Raw genomic sequence first — 13,949 nt, forward strand, 5'->3', positions numbered from 1 at the left:
AACCCAATAACTTTTTTTCCAACAATGTTAATTGTATTAAAAAATTTATTAAATATACAAAAATATTAAGTTTAGAACTCAGTTATCGACACTTGAAGTTGTCAATTTAAAATTCAGAACCCATAAATTAAAATCTTGATTCCGCCTCTAAATTCTCGGCCCGTAATTTTGATCTATAAATCACACAAAAATAACTTTTAATGTTGGTTGGAGCACTCCTTTATGAATTGCTATATATAGAAAAAACAAGCATGTATTTACGTCCAAAAAAAAAGAAAAAGTTGCCGAACTATTGTGGAAATGCAAAATTTCAATCCTGGGATTCACGTTCTTATAATGGTGGACGAAGTCAAAAATTGGCTTTTGAAGCTTTTCATATACATTTGAATAAAAATGGATGGGTTTATCATCAAACCGACCTTAGCTCAGTTGGTAGAGCGGAGGACTGTAGTATTGGTACTGAAATCCTTAGGTCGCTGGTTCGAATCCGGCAGGTCGGATTTGGTTTTTGTAATTTCCTTTTAGCTCTAGCGTAATGTAATGTTTTACTGTTTTGGAGAGGGGAAAGGAGGTTACAATAATCTTTTATTTCACTAAAGTGATTTTATCTGTTATGTTAACCTATTTATCGGTTATTCTACTATAGTACTATATCAACCAATGCTTTTTAATAAGTTATATTATTTAATTATGTTTTAATGATCTGAATATTATAATATATTTTACAGGTGCATAAATATTAAACTCAATATAAATTTTAACTGTAAGATGGTTATAAAGGAAAATCCTTGAGGAACTTTAGTAAGTAATACCATATCTTTATTGTTCGAAAACTGAAAACTTGTGTCACATTAAATAATAAAAGAAACTGAAGATTAATTAGAAGAATTTAATACGTCGAATTTAATTTTGCAAGTAACTGGTTCATTGGAGAAAACACATGAAACAACTGCTATAAAAACATTCAGATTTATAACTCTTCAATCCCTCCTCATTTATAGTGTTTTTAATGCATTTGAGATCAGAAGCAAAAATGACTACATCACGAATCGTTGTTCTCCTGACTTTTATGATCTTCACTTTTGCATCACTAAGTGGGTATTATTTTAAGAAATTAATTTATTTTGTTAATTAAAAAATAATAAATATAAAGTTTTGACATTTTTTTTAACAGATGCAAAGGCAGAACAGTGTGAAAACCAGCTTATAGAGCACCCCTGGGGAATTTGTGTGAAAGATGAAGAATGTCACGATCTTTGTGTTAAACTTCAAGTTGGTATAAATATAGTTGCTAAAAGTTATTGTGACCATTCTATAACATCATGTAGGTGCATAGCCTGTCTCCCACCAATTACATTTACACCTGGCGGCGGTATATAGAATAGGGGTTTGTTCGCCACCTAGTCGCTCGATAGAAATAGATGAATGTATTAATATTTTCACGTATAGAAGTATATAACTATATATAAATAAAGAGTGGCGCCCCCGGTCAAAATGTAACATTAGGTGCCAAAGCCCCTACTAACTTCATTAAGCGCAAAGTCAATCTCAATTTTATCACTTATCTAAATTATAAATTTAGATTTACTTCTGTTTTTTTTTAGATCTCAATTTTTTTAGTTGAATATGATTTGAGTAATTTTTCGTTTTTATCCATCAAATATTATATTTTCTGGATTACAAATACATGTCCAAATATTTTTGTTTGGTTATCACACACTCCCTTCGGTCAAAAATTCAATTAAAGTGGACCGGAGGGTGTATTTATTTATGCTTTAGAATCTTGTAAAGCAGACATAAATAATTAAAAAGTGTTAAAATCGAACTGAAATAATTCAATACAGAGCCAATCGACAAATGTACAACCTAATTACCACATAATTCAACCTCCTTCATTAGTGGTAAGTTTACTTTAAATACACGTGCGGCATAATAAAGAAGTTTGGCAAAGGGCCAAATATATCCATGTACGTTCGAAAATGATTTATGAATACCCCTCGTTATACTATTGGGTTATATATACCCTTCCCATCATACTTTGGAATAAATATACCCTTATTTTGGATGGAGTGCCACGTGGCAACACCAGATGAAAACGGCCATTTTTTTACCCGATCTATTTTAAAATACCCACCACCCGACCCGTTTTAAAATTCAGTTTTTTCAGTTTTTTTAAAGCATATATTTTGTAAAAACTGGAATTATTTTTAGTTATTAAATTTAAAGATGACATTTTGGGTCATCACATTCTCCACCTCTAAAACAAACGTTCGTCCTCGAACGGAGTTAGAAAAAGTACCTGAGCTGGTGAATAAGTGTGGATAACGGCTGCGTATATCATGCTCGATCTCCCAAGTTGCCTACTCGACCGGATGACCCCTCCACTAAACCTTCACGGAAGCAATGTTCATTGACCTCAGCTTTCGAACCTGCCTATCCAAAATAGCCACTGGTTCCTCAACATAAGATAGATCGTTGTCCAACTGAACCGAACTGAAGTCTAACACATGAGATGGATCGCCGTGATATTTCCGAACCATGAAAATATGGAATACCGGATGAACCGCAGAGAGACTAGGTGGTAGTGCAAGTTTGTAAGCCACCTCTCCAACTCTCTCAAGAATCTCAAAAGGCCCAATATACCTAGGGCTCAACTTGCCCTTCTTCCCGAACCTCATCACACCCCTTCATAGGCGAAATCCGGAGCAATACCCGCTCACCAACCATGAATGCAACATCACGAACCTTCCGATCTGTATAACTCTTCTTTCTAGATTGGGCTGTACGAAGTCGATCCTGAATCAACTTAACCTTTTCCAAGGCATCCTGAACCAAGTCTGTACCCAAAAGTCTAACCTCGCCTGGTTCGAACAAACCCACTGGAGACCGGCACCGCCTACCATACAAGGCCTCATACGGAGCCATCTGAATGCTTGACTGGTAACTGTTGTTGTAAGCAAACTCCGCAAGCGGTAAGAACTGATCCCAAGCACCCCCCAAAATCTATCACACACGCATGAAGCATATCTTCCAGTATCTGAATAATGCGTTCGGACTGCCCGTCCGTCTGAGGGTGAAATGATGTACTCAACTCTACCCGAGTACCCAACTCACGCTGTACTGCCCTCCAAAACCGTGAGGTAAACTGTGTACCCCAGTCAGAGATGATAGATACTGGTACACCGTGAAGTCTGACAATCTCGCGAATCTATACCTGAGCCAGCTGCTTTGAAGAGTAAGTAGTAATCACAGGAATAAAATGAGCTGATTTGGTCAGCCTTTCTACAATCATCCAAACTGCATCAAACTTTCGCTGAGTCCGTGGGAGCCCAACAACGAAATCTATAGTGATCCTCTCCCATTTCTATTCTGGAATCTCTAACTTCTGAAGTAATCCACCCGGTCGTTGATGCTCATATTTCACCTGTTGACAATTTAGACACCGAGATACATACTCCATATGTCTTTCTTCATCCGCCTCCACCAATAGTGTTGTCTCAAGTCCTGATACATCTTTGCAGCACTCGGATGAATGGAGTACCGCGAACTGTGAGCCTCTTGGAGAATCAACTCACGCAAGCTATCTACATTGGGTACACATAGCTTGCCCTACATCCGTAGTGCACCGTCATCTACAATAGTGACTTCCTTGGCATCACCGTGCTGAAATGTGTCCATAAGGACAAGCAGATAGGGGTCATCATACTAACGTTCCCTGATACGATCATAAAGAGAAGACTGAGAAACCACGCAAGCCAAAAGACGACTCGGCTCGAAAACATCCAGTCTAACAAACTGGTTGGCCAAGGCTCGAACATCCAAGGCTAAAGGCCTCTCTGCTACCGGTAAATATGCTAAGCTGCCCAAACTCTCCGCCTTACGACTCAAGGCATCGGCCACCACATTGGACTTCCCAGGATGATAGAGAATGGTGATATCATAATCCTTAAGCAACTCCAACCATCTCCACTGCCGCAAATTTAGATCCTTCTGTTTAAACAGATGTTGTAGACTCTGGTGATCGGTGTAGATCTCACAATGGACACCGTACAAATAATGCCGCCAAATTTTTAAGGCATGAACAATAGCTGCTAACTCCAGGTCATGTACAGGATAATTCTTTTCATGCACCTTTAACTGTCTGGACGCGTAGGCAATCACCCTACCGTCTTGCATCAACACTGCGCCAAGACCAATACGCGACGCATCGCAATACACAGTATAAGATCCTATACCTATAGGTAATACCAATACTGGGGCTGTAGTCAAAGCTGTCTTGAGCTTTTGAAAGCTCTCCTCACATTCCTCGGTCCACCTGAATTGAGCACCCTTCTGGGTCAATTTGGTCATAGATGCAGCAATAGAAGAGAAACCCTTTACAAATCGGCGATAATACCCAGCCAAACCAACGAAACTCTGGATTTCCGTAACTGAGGACGATCTGGACCAACTCTACACTGCTTCAATCTTCTTTGGATCTACCTTGATCCCCTCGCACGAAACTATATGACCCAAAAATCCCACTAAATCAAGCCAGAATTCACACTTTGAAAATTTTCAATATAACTTCCTTTCTCTCAAAATCTGAAGCACAGTCCTCAGGTGTTGTTTATGATCTTCCCGACTCCGGGAATACACCAGAATGTCGTCAAATAACACAATGACTAAGGAATCAAGATAGGGCTAAAATGCATTATTCATTAAGTGCATAAATGCTGCTGGGGCATTGGTCAGCCTGAAAGACATCATAAGGAACTCGTAATGACCGTACCGAGTCCTAAAAGCAGTCTTCAGGATATTTGGCTCCCGACTCTTCAATTGATGATAGCCTGAATGTAAGTCGATCTTAGAGAATACTCTGGCACCCTGAAGCTGATAAAATAGGTCATCAATACGTGGCAATGGATACCTGTTCTTCACGGTAACCCTGTTCAGCTGGTGGTAATCAATACACATCCGCATAGAACCATCCTTCTTTTTTACAAATAAGACAGGAGCACCCCAAGGCGATACACTGGGCCGAATAAAACCCTTATCAAGCAACTCATGTAACTGTTCTTTTAATTCTTTCAACTCTGCTTGGGCCATACGGTATGGTGGAATAGAAATGGGCTGAGTGCCCGGTAACAAATCAATGCCAAAGTCAACATCCCTGTCGGGTGGCATACCCGGAAGATCCGCTGGAAATACATCAGGAAAATCCATTACTACAATAACTGACTCCACAGTAGGAGTATCAATACTAATATCTCTCACATAGGCCAGATACGCATCACACCCCTTCTCAACTATTCGTTGAGCTTTAAGAAATGAAACAACCCTGCTAGGAACATGATCCGAGGTACCTCTCCACTCTAGCCGCGGTAGACCTGGCATAGCCAACATCACCGTCTTGACGTAACAATGAAGAATAGCGTGATAGAGCGACAACCAGTCCATACCCAAAATAATATCGAAATCAACCATACTGAGCAATAATAAATCAGCTCTGGTCTTAAAACCACTAATAACAATTAAACACGACCGATACCCACGGTCCACAATAATAGATTCACCCACGGGTGTAGATACATAAACAAAAGAACTCAAGGAATCACGTGATACGCCCAAATACGGGGCAAAATAAGATGACACATAAGAATAAGTAGATCCTGGATCAAATAAGACTGACGCATCTCTATGACAGATCGGAATAACACCTGTGATAATAGAATCGGATGCAACAATATATGTCCTAGCAGGAAGGGCATAATATCTGGCCTGGCCTTCCCCTCTAGGGCGACCTCTACCTGCCCGACCTCTACCTCTAGCTGGATGTGTAGGTGGAGTGGCAACTGGTGCAGTAATCATGGCCTGAGAAGCCTGAGGACCCTGTGGAATAGGTGGGGCCTGAGAAATCTGTGGAGGTGCACCCCTCCTAAATCTGGGCAATCTCTCATAATATGACGAGTGTCACCACACTCAAAACAAGCCATCGGAGGACGTGACTGCTGGGACTGGCTCGGGACTGATCGACTAGACTGCCCGCTGAAAGCACCCGGTACAGGAGGTACAGAAGACACTGGTGGTGCATAATATAGAACCTGAGCTCTGGGAGTAGTCGGAATACCACTGGAAGCTGGAAGTGTTGAATGAATAGGACGGCTCACATAACCTCTACCATGACGGGGTGCAACTGGGGCACGAGAATTATTATATGTGCCAGAATCTCGGGGTCTCTTAGCTTCCCTCTCCCGAGTTCGCATACCTTCCAATCTCCTAGCAATTGACACCACCTGTTGGTATGTGATATCCATCTCTAGCTCTCGAGCCATACTGCATCTGATACTAGGGTGAAGACCCTCAATAAATCTGCAAACCCGCTCTCGAACAGTAGCAACTAAGGCTGGTGCATGCCTAGCCAAATCACCGAATCGGACCGCATACTCTGACACGGTTATTGAACCCTGGCGCAACTGCTCAAACTCTGTGCGCCACGCATCCCTAAGACTCTGAGGAACATACTTCCTTAAGAACATATCTGAAAATTGAGTCCGAGTGAGTGAATATGCCTCAACGGGACTATCCAACTCATATGCCCGCCACCACTGGTAGGCTGCTCCTCTAAACTGGAATGTCATGAAAGAAACCCCACTGGAATCCACAATACCCATAGTACGAAGGATACGGTGACATTCCTCCAGAAAACCCTGAGCATCCTCTGAAGCTAAACCGCTGAAAGTGGGAGGGTGGTACTTCTTATACCTCTTGAGCCTGAGCTGCTCCCCCTCTGAAACTGCTGTCCTAATATCAGGCTGAACTGGGACAAGTGGTTGCATTGGTATAACCTCTGGGGCATGGTCAACTTGGGAACGTGGCTCTGGAGTACGGGCGGCGGGAGTCTGCGCTCCTCCCCCAGCCTGAGATGTGGCAGGAGCAAGTGGAATTAATCCTTCTTGAGCTAAAGTGCCAAACATGCTCAAAAACTGGGCAAGAGTCTCCTGAAGTGCAGGAGTAGTAACAGGCGTCTCAGGTTCCTGCTCTCCAACTGGAGCTACTGGTGGCTCTGGTGCAGCAGCTCGTGCAGGTGCTCTAGCTGCACCACGTGGTCTTCCTCGGCCTCTGCCCCGTCCCCGGTCTCTTGCGGCTCCAATAGGGGGCGCGGGTGTTTGATCATCAGATCGAGTTGTGCGTGTCCTCACTATCTGTGAGAGAATAGAAAGGCAATTATTTAAAATTTTGAAGTCAACAAATACGCACGATAAGGAATCAAAGAAGTGAATATTTCCTAACAGTTCCATAGCCTCTCGAAGATAAGTACAGACGTCACCGTACCGATCCGCAAGACTCTACTAAACCTGCTTGTGACTCATAACTTCTATGAACCTAGTGCTCTGATACCAACTTGTCACGACCCCAAATTCCCTCCGTAGGAGGTCGTGATAGCACCTAGTCTCTTAAACTAGGTAAGCCTAACAATGCAGAATAATCATAAATATCTGAAATAAATAAACTATAATTCAAATAATTACAACTCCCAAAACCCGGTAGAAATAAGTCACAAGCTTCTAAAAATTTATTCTCAATGTTTCTGTGTATCAAGGTCTAAAGAAAAATAAGGAAGCAACATAAAATGATAGAAAGGGACTCCGGAGTCTGCGGACGCTGACAGATATACCTCGAAGTCTCCGTGCGCAGGTAACTCACTAACGTCTAGACTGTAAGATGTACCTGGATCTACACAAAAAGATATGCAGAAGCGTAGTATGAGTACACCACAGCGGTACCCAGTAAGTGCCAAGCCTAACCTCGGTAGAGTAGTGACGAGGTCAGGTCAGGCCCTACTGGAGAATAGATAATGACATGGAAAAATATTTATACAATTTAATAAGATAAAATGACTATGGAAATAAATCAAATAGTATGTCACATTTAATTACACCAAATAATTTCAAATAATATCTCGTGGAATCAAAACAAAATTTCCTTTCAACTTTATGAAAATCACAACAATTAATCGAAGGCAACTATGGCCATAAATCAATATCAATAAGGGCATTACCGAAGCACCGCCTCGTAGTCCCAAATCATAAAATAAATTCACAATATCTCATTTCCTTATATCACCGCGGGAGCCTTCACAATTTATTTAAAGAAAATATTTTTCCTGAAATAGCCTCCCGTGTTTTAGCCACCCTTATCACACCGCATGACTTCTAGTAGTCACCCCTACTAACCACGCGTATCAAGCCACCCTTATCTCACCGCATGACTTCTAGTAGTCACCCCTACTAACCACGCGTATCAAGCCACCCTTATCTCACCGCATGCGTTTCAATACCCAGACCTTATACTACCGCATACGTATCAATATCATAATATATCACAATTTGCACCTCAAGTGCCCAATATTTTGATTTTTCCAAAAATAAATCGACAACAATATTTTTTAATAATAAAGAGCTCACGGCTCATGTCTAAATAATCCAACAATAATATTTTTTCACAATAAATAGCTCACGGCTCCATCACAATGAGTGCCAAAAATCTTACGAAAATATTCAGGAAAATAATATTTCAAAACCTTTAATACGTTGCTTCAATATCAAATTTAAAAATGTCAAATACTTCATATTAATAATATTTATTTATTTAAAAAAATCAACCTTCAAATAATGCACAGTATAAAAGAAACCAAATTTCAATTAAACAGGTAAAACAATTAGCAGAAAAAGGTCAAACAAATTTAAAGTATATATCTCAGATAAATGATGAAGAATATAACAAGATAAAATAATTTAATAAATGCGCAACAATGATCTACACAATTTAAAAATATAATCTTTCACATTTAGTCCGTGTACACACTCGTCACCTCGTGTACATGACTTTCAACACATTTCAATAATCACATTCATATTAATTCTAGGGAAACTTTCCCCTACACAAGGTTAGACAAGTCACTTACCTCGACTTGCTCCAATTTAACCAAGTATTATGCTTTTTCCTCGATTTTCCGATTCCGATCGACTCGTATCTAGTCATAATTAATTCGATACAGTCAACAAAAATTATAGGAATCAATTTCATAAGAAAATACTATATTTTTCAATAAAATTCGAAATTAGCTCAAAAATTGTCCGTGGGACCCACGCCTCAGAATCCGGCGAAACTCAAAAATCCGACAACCCATTCAATTATGAGTCCAACCATACCAGTTTCACTCAAATCTGACTCTGAATCAATACCGAAATCTCAAAAATTCGTTTCTATGAGATTTTCTAAAAGTTTCCAAATTTCAATCTCAAAACTAATTAAATGGTGAAAACAATGATATATTTGTGTATATAGACCAAATCCGAGTTGGAATCACTTACCCCAAATGTATTTCCTTGATAATCTATCAAAAGTCGCCTCTGTTCAAGCTCCACTTTGTCAAAAATGGCAAATGGGTCGAATGCCTCTGTTTTTATAACTTACAGATCTGTCCAGTCCGATCAGGGAGCTCGATCAAGGCAGCTCGATCAGGGAAGCTCGATCTCGGGAGCTCGATCTTGGGAGCTCGATCTCGGGAGCTCGATCTCGGGAGCTCGATTTTGGGCTAGAATTTCCAGCAGAAAGGAAAAATTGCAGCAACTGTTTTAAATCCAACTTTTGATCCGTTGACCATCCGAAACTCACCCGAGGCCCTCGGGACCTCAACCAAATATACCAACAAGTCCTAAAACATCATACGAACTTAGTCGAACCTCTAAATCACATCAAACAACGCTAAAACCATAAATCATACCCCAATTCAAGCTTAATGAAACTAAGAATTTTCTACTTCTACATTCGATGCTGGAACCTATCAATTCAAGTCCGATTGACCTCAAATTTTTCACACAAGTCATAAATGACATAACAGAGCTGTAAAAAATTTCAAAACTGCATTCCGACCCCGATATCAAAAAGTCAACTCCCCGGTCAAACTTCCAAACTTTAAATTCTTATTTTAGCCATTTCAAGCCTAATTTCACTACGGACTTCCAAATAAAATTTCGATCATGCTCGTAAGTCCAAAATCACCATACGGAGCTGTTGGAATCATCAAAATTCTATTCCGGGGTCGTTTGCACATAATTCGACATCCGGTCGCTATTTGAATTTAAACTTTTAATTTTTCTTCAAAATTCCATATCTCGGGCTAGGGACCTCGGAATTTGATTCCGGGCATACGCCCAAGTCCCAATTCACGATACGGACCTATCAAAACTGTTAAAACACTGATCCGAGTTCGTTTGCTCAAAATATTGACCAAAGTCAACTCAGTTGAGTTTTAAAGCTCTAATTCATATTTTAATCTATTTTTCACATAAAAACTTTCCACAAAATTTTACGAACTACGCACGCAAGTCGAGGAATGATAAAATTGTGCTTTTTGAGGTCTTAGAATACAGAATAAGTTATTAAATTTAAAGATGACATTTTGGGTCATCACAAAGGGTATCTTTTTCATTGCAGTATTTTATTACGGGATTAGTATCCTGAAATTATTGTACCACCTTGAATATTTAATAGAATAATTATAATGAACCAACTGGTCATTTTTACTCTTAGAGCCCCGTTCTCCTAAATAAAACTTCCTGTATGTGCTTTTATAAATTTATGACTTGCGGGGATGGTTGGTTCGAGATTTGGAAGTGTTCGGGTTGAAATCGGAACACTTGGTTCCTTAAGTTGGCCTTAAAATGCTAAATTTGACTTCGGTCAATATTTTGAGAAAATGATCCCGGAATAGAATTTTGATGATTCCAACAGCTTTGTATGGTGATTTTGCACTTAGGAGCATATTCGAAATTTTATTTGGAAGTGCGTAGTTAAATTAGGCTTGAAATGGCTAAAATAGGAATTTAAGTTTGGAAGTTTGACCGGAGAGTTGACTTTTTGATACCGGAGTCGGAATCCAGTTTCGAAAATTTTCATAGCTCTGTTATGTCATTTATGACTTGCATGCAAAATTTGAGGTCAATCGGACTTGATTTGATAGGTTCCGGCGTCGTTTGTAGAAATTGATAGTTTCAAAGTTCATTAGGCTTGAATCTATGTGTGATTCGTATTTTTAGTGATGTTGGATGTGATTTGAGGACTCGACTAAGTTCGTATGATGTATTAGGTATTGTTGGTATATTTTGTTGAGGTCCCAAGGGGCTCGGGTGAGTTTCGGATGCTTAATAGATTATTTTTGGACTTGGCTTGATAGCTGAAGTTCTGCTTTTCTGCAGGTTCTGATTTCCTTCTACGCGACGCGTAGGGTTAATTGGACAGTTGAAATTTTGTGCTATGCGATCGCGTGAGCGAGTCCGCGATTGCGTAGGTTTGGCAAACTGTGCTATGCGAACGCGTGGCTAAGACAGCGTTCGCAAAAAGGAAACAAGGTAGAAGCTGGGCCACATGCTTAATGCTTCGCGATCACGTGAGAAGGCTCGCGATCACGTAGGTTTGCGGAGACTGTGCTTCGCGATCACGTGGAATTTTCCGTGATCGCGTAGAGTTAATTCTGGTCAACCTTAGTTTGTTCTTAGCGATCGCGTGCCTTTGGCCGTGATCGCATAGAAGAAAAGCCTAGGCAGAATGTTTAAGTTCTGAAAATGGGACTTCGTCGCAATTTCCATTTTTAACGATTTGGAGCTCGGATTGAGGCGATTTTTGGGAGATGTTCAGAGAAAACATCGGGGTAAGTGTTCTTAACTCAATCTTGGTTGAAAACCCTCTTGAATAGTTTTTAGGATTTGAGAGTCGAATTGTTATTGGAATTTAGTCATTTTGCTATGGTTAGACTCGTGGTTGAACGGGCGTTCATATTTCGTAACTTTCGTCGGATTCCGAGTCGTGGGCCCCACGAGCAATTTTTGAGTTAATTTCGGATTTTATTTAAAAATGTAGTATTTTCTTATGGAATTGATTCTACAATTGTTGTTGACTGTATCAAATTAATTATGACTAGATACGAGTCGATCAGAGTCGGAAAATCGAGGAAAAGGCATACTACTTGGTTAAATTAGAGCAAGTCGAGATAAGTGACTTGTCTAACCTTGTGTGGGAAAAATTTCCCATAGGACTGGTATTGAAGTGATAAATTGAAATGTGTTGAAAGTTGTGTACACGAGGTGACGAGTGTGTACATAGGCTACATGTGAAAGATTATGTCTTTAAATTGTGTAGATCGTTGTTGCATATTAATTAGATAATTTTACCTTGTTATATTCCTCATCATTGATTTAAATGTTTATACTTTAAATTTGCTTGACCTTTTTCATGCTAATTGTTTTACCTGTTTAGTTGAAACTTGGTTTCTTTTATTCTGTGCATTATTTGAAGGGTGATTTTTTTAAAATTAAATATTATTAATATGAATTATTTGACATTTTAAATTTGGTATTGAAGCATCGTATTAAAATTTTAAAATATTATTTTGTTGAGTTATTTATTCCCGAATATTTTGTGAGATTTTCGTACTCATTGTGATGGAGCCGTGAGCTCTTTATTGTGGAAAAATATTATTGTTGAATTATTTTGACATGAGTAGTGAGCTCTTTATTATGGAAAAATATTGTTGATTATTTATTTTGGCAAATTGAAATATTTGGGCACTTGAGGTACAAATTATGATATATTGTGATATTGATACGCATGTGGTGGTATAAAGTCTGGGTATTAAAATGCTTGCGGTGATAGAAGGGTGACTTGATACGCGTGGCTAGTAGGGGAAACTACTAGAAGTCATGCGGTGTGATAAGGATGGCTAAAACGCGGGATGCTATTTCGGTAAAAATGTTTTCTTTAAAATAAATTGTGAAGGCTCCTGCGGTGATATAAGGAAATGAGATATTGTGAATTTATTTATGATTTGGGACTACGAGGTGGTACCTCGGGAGTGCCCTTGTTGATATTGATTTATGGCCGCAGTTGCCTTTGATTATTGTTGTGATTTTCTTAAAGTTGAAAAGAAATTCTGTTTTGTTTCCACGAGGTATTAATTTCCATTATTTGGTGTAATTAAATGGTGACATACTACTTGATTCATTTCCATTGTCATTTTATCTTATTATATTGTTAAACATTTTACCATGCCATTATTTAATTTCCAATAGGGCCTGACCTGACCTCGTCACTACTCTACCAAGGTTAGGCTTGGCACTTACTGGGTACCGCTATGGTGTACTCATACTACGCTTTTGCACATCTTTTTGTGCAAATCCAGGTACATCTTATCAGATCAGGCATCAGTAAACTAGCTGTACGAGGAGACTTCGAGGTATATCTGCCAGCGTCCGCAGACTCCGGAGACCCCTTCTATCTTACTATGTTATCTTCCTTATTTGCTTTAGACTCTGATGTATAGAGACAAAGATAATAAATTCTTAGAAGCTTGTGACTTATTTCTACAGGGTTTTGGGAGTTGAATTGTAGTTTATTTATTTCAGATATCTATTATTATTCCGCATAAATAGGCTTACCTAGTCTTAGAGATTAGGTGTCATCACGACCTCCTACGAAGGGAATTTGGGGTTGTGACAATAATATCACAATTGTGAGATAACTTTACTGATACCGAATTTGAAAATTCAACTAAATATGGGATAAACTAGTCACACATCTATTCCCTGTTATAAACCCCTAGGGGCCGTTTGGTACACTGGATAAGGTGAGATAATGTGGTATAAAGTGTGATACTAAATTTATACCATGTTTGGTTGACGTTATAAATTTATTCCGGGATAAATTTATACCGTCAACCAAACATCAGAGGCGTATTCAGGATTTTAATATCATGGGTGTACTATTATCTTTAAGATAGATGTTTGGTTCCATTATATAATTTTTTTTGGTGAGAGAAGGTATTAATATACTATATTCACAAAAAATATCATTCACTTTACAATTGTACTCGACGAGATTTTATACTTTGAACGGTAAATAATAGCATA

At 39.1% G+C, this 13,949-nt stretch overlaps 1 non-coding gene across 1 annotated transcript; it reads left to right on the forward strand.

Moving 5' to 3' along the window:
* The first annotated feature begins 414 nt into the window (after positions 1-414).
* TRNAY-GUA (transfer RNA tyrosine (anticodon GUA)) lies at positions 415-500 on the forward strand. The gene is given in 2 exon segments: positions 415-451; positions 465-500. It is a non-coding gene; the product is annotated as a tRNA-Tyr (tRNA).
* Positions 501-13,949: the final 13,449 nt, after the last annotated feature.

This window comes from Nicotiana tabacum, chromosome 13, assembly GCF_000715075.1.
Source record: "Nicotiana tabacum cultivar K326 chromosome 13, ASM71507v2, whole genome shotgun sequence".
NCBI lineage: Eukaryota > Viridiplantae > Streptophyta > Magnoliopsida > Solanales > Solanaceae > Nicotiana > Nicotiana tabacum.